We start from the raw sequence: 6,000 nt of genomic DNA, 5'->3' as shown, positions 1-6,000 counted from the left end.
CCTGTACATGTCATGTACCTCGGCAACCTTCAAGCGGAAACCGGGCGAGGGAGTCGGCCACGACCTGACTAACCGAAGAAGTCTCTAGTCCAGGTTTATCGCCTATTCGGGTTCCATCCGCAAGGAGATCCGGCCGGGGTGGCACTTCTGAAGATAACATTGAGTCTTCATCAGTGTCAACGATCACATCATCGGTATCACGTCTATCGAGAGGGGACAAATACCGGCAATACAGAAGGGAACACAATCAATGCAATGCACAATATGATGCATGATCATGACATGGCAAAATGAATGTGTTTTGAGCTAATGCAACTAGCAACAGATTAAATGAAGTTGGTTTGAATACAAGATTCAAATTTAAACTCCATATGTGATTATTCAAATGCCATTTAATTGATTTGTGCTAAACAGCAGCTATAAGTTGTTCTAACATGCATGAAAATGGTACAGATGGATTCCTTGAATTTTTCTGATAATTTTTCATATATAAATTATCTAATTTGGAGTTACGGTTGAATTTCTATGATTTTTAGAAGTTTTAGCTATTTTCTGGAATTTCCTGAATTATAATAAATCCAGAAAATGATTTATTGCGTCAGCACTAGGTCATGCTGATGTCAGCAGGTCAACTAGGCGGGTCCAGGTCAAACCTGACCAGTGGGGTCCACTGGTCAGTGACTGGGGCTGGATAGTGCCAATGACAGGTGGGGCCGGGTCAACAGACACGTCAGCACGGTCAAAGCTGACGTGTGGGCCCATGGTGGCTAGGTTAACACTTAACAGAAAATAATAAAAATTAACTAAGGGCGTGGGGCCCATACGTCAGTGGCTCTGGGGAGGGTTAGTTGGGTCATTAGTGGTTAACTAGACCGGGGTTAGGCCGACGGCTCGTCGCCGGTGAGGTCAGTGGCGGCGGAGCGCGTCGGGTTTCGCCCACAGGCGACCATTTGGACGGCGGATTGGTCCTACGCGTAGCTGGGGGTCGCGCGCGTCTGGTAGTGCAAGTGGGAGGAGCTGGGGTGGAGCGGTCTCGCCGGAGTCGAGCTCGTGGCGGCGGCCGGAGTTCGGGCAACGGCAGGTTCGGCGCTATGGTGCATGGGAGGAGGGGTTGGTGGGCGCTACGGGTTCGTGGAGACGTTCTGAGCACGACGGCGACGAGGCACGGCGGCGGCGAGCTTCGGCCGTGGTGGAAGAAGGAGCTAGGGAACGAAATCAGGTGCGGGGAGTGAGGGGAAGAGAAGAGGAGCTCACGGGGAGTTCGTCGGCGGTCTCGGGGAGCTCGGGGAGGCGTCGGAGGCGGCGAATCGACAGCGGCGGTCCTCGGTGGCCGAGGAGGGGAAAAGCGTCGGGACGGCGCTTCGGGGCTTCTCCGGTCGCGTGAGCCGACGGGGAGGTCGAGGGAGGCACTGCGGAGCTCAGGAGCATGTCGGGGAGGAGAGGGGGTGGTGGTGGCCATGGGTACGGCGACGATGACGACGAGCTCCGCTCGGTGGTGTGCGCGAGAGGGAAGCAGAGGAGGGAATGGGGTCCAGGGGGAGAGAGGAGAGGTGCAGGGGGCGAGGGGGAGTGCGTGGCGTCTCCGGGCGTCGAGGAGGGAGGCAACCAGGCAGGAGGTGGCCAGGGGGGAAGCAGGAGGTGGCCGAGGCCTCTCGGGCGCGCGCCACGCCTCGCCTCTGTTCGTCCTCCTGGCAGAGGAGGAAGAGGACAAGGGGGAGGAGGTGGGCTGGGCCGGCTGGGCCGGCCAGATGGAGCTGGGCCAGGCTCTGGTGGGCTGCACGGTAAGGCCAGGTAACTTCCTTCTCTCTCTCTCTTTTTCTAATTATCTCAGTTTTCTATTATTCTGTAAATTTAGGGCTTTATTAAAAATACTCAGACACTTTCAAAAATCATGAAACTAATCATGGCTACTGTTTAGAATATATCCAACAGTAAACATTTTAGTTTATGATTATTTGAGCATTTGAAATATTTAATAGCATTTAAATGCCCAAATGAAAATACTATATGATTTGATTCAGTGACCAAATATGTCCTGCAAAAATATAAACCATTTTTGGTAGATGCTTCCACCTCAAACCAGAAATGTTGAACATTTTTAGAGGACATTTTGAGTTCAATGAAAAAGGTTTTATTTTGACCCTAGTTGAATTCATTTGGTGCTAGGGCTTAGTCAATCCCCATCTCAGGTTTAAATGAAATTTAAACATGATGTAACACTCTAATACATGCACTAGGCATTGTCAGAACTAGGGATGTGACAAACTTGTACACTGTAGATACTTTCCACCTCCTGTGTGCCACTGTGGCAACCCCTTTGACATATAAAAGGAGGCCCGAGGCGTACTGGAGAAGGATTCAGACTTTTTGGACTGGGCATGCATAGCAGCTAGTCTAAGAACTCAAGAACATAAAATATACACTCAAGCTGGACTAGGGTTTTACGCTCCATTGCATCCCGAACTTGGGTAAAAATCCCTTATGCTGATCACTAGACTTACATCAGAACTAGCTACATATGCATTAGTATCAACAAAGGGGGTGGTGGAGTTTAACTGCCGCAAGCCAGCTTTGACTCAGTGGCTAACCTGTACTACGATTGCTGGTAACTCTTTTGAGGTGGCGCACATGAGTCCACATATTCACCATATCAATACACCACTATGGATCCGCTCCGTCTCCCTCCAAGAAGGCCATCAATAGCACTCATGCTTATCTTGCGCATTTTAGAGTATCCACGTTCACTTGTCTATGAACTGCATAAGCAACCCAGTAGTCCTTTACCGCGGACGCGGCAATTCGAATAGATCATGTTGGCCCTACAGGAGTGTACTTCTTCGCACACGCTCTTGCCACTTACCGCCATGTACACGTCATGTATCTCGGCAACCTTCAAGCAGAAGCCTGGCGAGGGTGTCGGCCATGATCAGACTAACCACACAAGTCCCTAGTCTAGGTTTATCTCCTATTCAGGTTCCATCCGCAGGGAGTCCGGCCGAGGTTTCCACTAAGGCCCCGAACGATGTGTGCAGGGTCCCCGAGGCACCATACGGGCAACTCAGTACACTGTGCCACTTGCCTACTGCATCATAGCGCACCCCTCCAGTCAGCGCTACACACGGCCTCTAGCACGCTACAAACACCAGAAACTACTTGCAACTCCTGGATAGAGGACACGGGGGGTTAATATGTCGAGCGGGGTCATATTTCAGGTCCCAACGTGTGGTAGTAGCTGTTCTTGGATCACAAACACAAAACTGAGTTCCTGAGGACGGTTTCAATGAGACAACCCACCATGTACTCTTACATGGCCTCTCAAATGTTCATCACCATTCCAGTCCATCCCAAATCGTGTTCACACACTTAGCTCACACACTGTAGGACATGTTCATCACCATTCCAGTCCATCCCAGATGAATCAGACCTGACACAACTCCAAACATAGCAAGCATAACAGGCAAGCATGAATGAGTAGGCACATCATGTCTCAAAAAAATCCTACTCATCCTAGTGGGTTTCAACTATTTAGTGTGGCAAAGACAGGTCATGCAGAGAAAAGGGGTTCTACTACCGCAGCATGTAACAATTGAAACATTGTTGTCCTAATGAAGTAAAAGAGAGCAAGAGCGAGAGAGTGGGATTGTATCAGAATGCTCAAGGGGATTTTGCCTGCCTGTCACTTCTGAAGATGATATAGCTGTTCATAGGTGTCAACGATCTCAACACCAGAACAACGTCTACTGAGATTGAACAACACTGGCAAATAGAGAAGGTACACAATCAATGCAACGCAACAATATGATGCATGGTCATGACATGGCAGTATGCTAGTGGTTTGATCTAATGCATGTAGCAACAATTTAAATGAAGTTGGTTTGAACCAAAGGTTCAAATTCCGAACTCCATATGTGGATATTCAAATGCCATTTGTTTGATTTGCCCTAAATAGTATCAAAAAGTTGTCTAACATGCATGGAAATGGTACAGATGGAAAGATTGGATTTTTCTTATCATTTTTCGTTTATAAGTTATTTCATTTGGAGTTATGGTTGAATTTCTATGAATTTTTGCAGTTTATAGCATTTTCTGGAATTTTCTGAATAACTTTTAATCCAGAAAATCTTTTACTGCGTCAGCATGACGTCTGAGTGATGTCAGCAGGTCAATGGCTCGGTCCAGGTCAAACCTAACCAGTGGGACCCATATGTCAGTGTCTAGCTAACTAACCTAAGTGAATTAGCACTAATCTAATCTTAATCTAGATTAGTTAAGGCCTGGGCCCACATGTCAGTGTTAGTAGGGCTAATTTAGTTTAATTAAGGGATAACTAGATTTATGCCCCTAGTTGTGTCCCACTCATCTGTTTTACCCCTAATTCCCAAAAGTTAACAGTTCTGTCCAAGTCACTTTGCTCCTCTTATGCTTTCTCCCTTTGACCGTTTGACTGTTAGTTTGGAAATTTCATAACTAATTCATACTAAATCAGAAAAATGCAAACAAGATACCAAAATGTTCAAAAAACATCACCTATATGTCAGTGTCATTTGCATTCATGAAAAAGTTTTGGAAAGTGGCCATCCGAGTTTTAGATCTTATGCTACCACCATGACTAGTAAAATCTAAAAAAGTTCAAAAAAATTCAAAAAACATTTGGTGGCAAAGAATGACAAATGTTTTAAGTGCCTGCCAAGTTTCATCAGGGAATAACATTCGTGGGTGCCGCGGCAAAAAAAAAACAATCAACACTCCAAAATAGATTATTTTTTTCCACGACTTCCACAAATGTTGTTCCCTAATGAAACTTGGCAAGGACTTAGAACATTTGTCGTTCTTTGCCACCATATTTTTTTTGAAAATTTTGAATTCTTCAAGAGTTTACTATTCATGGTGGTATCAAAAGGTCTAAAACTCGGATGTGCACTTTCCAACACTTTTTTCATGAATGCAAATGACACTGACATATAGGTGATGTTTTTCTGAACATTTTGGTATCTTATTTGCATTTTTCTGATTTAGTATGAATTAGTTATGAAGTTTTCAAAGTGAAGGTCAAATAGTCAAAGGGCAAAAGCATAATAGGAGCAAAGTGACTTGGACAAAACTGGTGACTTTTGGGAATTAGGGGTAAAACACACGAGTGGGACACAACTAGGGGCATAAATCTAATTATCCCTTTAAGTAAAACTTAACCAAGTTTAGCAGGGGCCTCGGCCTACTTGTTAGCCACCCAGGGGAGGTCAAACCCGCCAGCGGTTTGACGCCGGCGATGGCCAACGCGGCAGAGCGCTGCAGGAATCCTCCTCTGATGACCAAATGGCGCTAGGGAGACGCTACGCGGGGCGGCGATGGTGGCTGCGGCAACAGCGAGCGACGGTGAGGAGCATGCTTGGGTGCGCTGCGGGGAGAGAGCAAAGGAGGGGAGAGGAGGAGTGGATAGGCCAGAGGGGTCGTAGGGGTTGGGTGGCGCCCTTATATAGCTCTAGGCGGTCAGTGGCAAGCAGAAGGTGGCGAGCTACGGGCGCACGTGTGTCGGGTACGCGCCCTACATCCGACTGGCACAAGGTGGAAGACGCCTCTGCCCCTGGTGGGCTGGGGCGCAAGGTGGGCTGGCCAGGTAAGTTCTTCTCTCTCTCTGTTTTAGCCTTTCTATTTTTCTATTTTAGTTCTTATGTTTTATTTTAGCTAGAGCACTAAAACATTTTAGTTAATGTTGAAACTTTTTGTGGACTCACTCTCAAATATTCCAAAGGTCCTCTGCAAGTTTCAAATTATTTAGAGCTATTTAAATATATATATATAGCATTTAAATGGCCCCAATTCAAATATCATATGGGTTAATTCAAAAATCCATAAATGGCCAAGAAATATGCTCATCATTTTTGGCACAGGTTTTTCACCTTAACAGAAATCATGAACATTTTCGAAGGTCATTTTGGGTTCTTTGAAAAAGATTTTGTTTGAACCTTGAATTCTTTCTAGTGCTAGGGTTTGATCAATCCC

This window comes from Triticum dicoccoides, chromosome 3B, assembly GCF_002162155.2.
Source record: "Triticum dicoccoides isolate Atlit2015 ecotype Zavitan chromosome 3B, WEW_v2.0, whole genome shotgun sequence".
Classification (NCBI taxonomy): domain Eukaryota; kingdom Viridiplantae; phylum Streptophyta; class Magnoliopsida; order Poales; family Poaceae; genus Triticum; species Triticum dicoccoides.
This window is presented reverse-complemented; position numbering follows the sequence as displayed.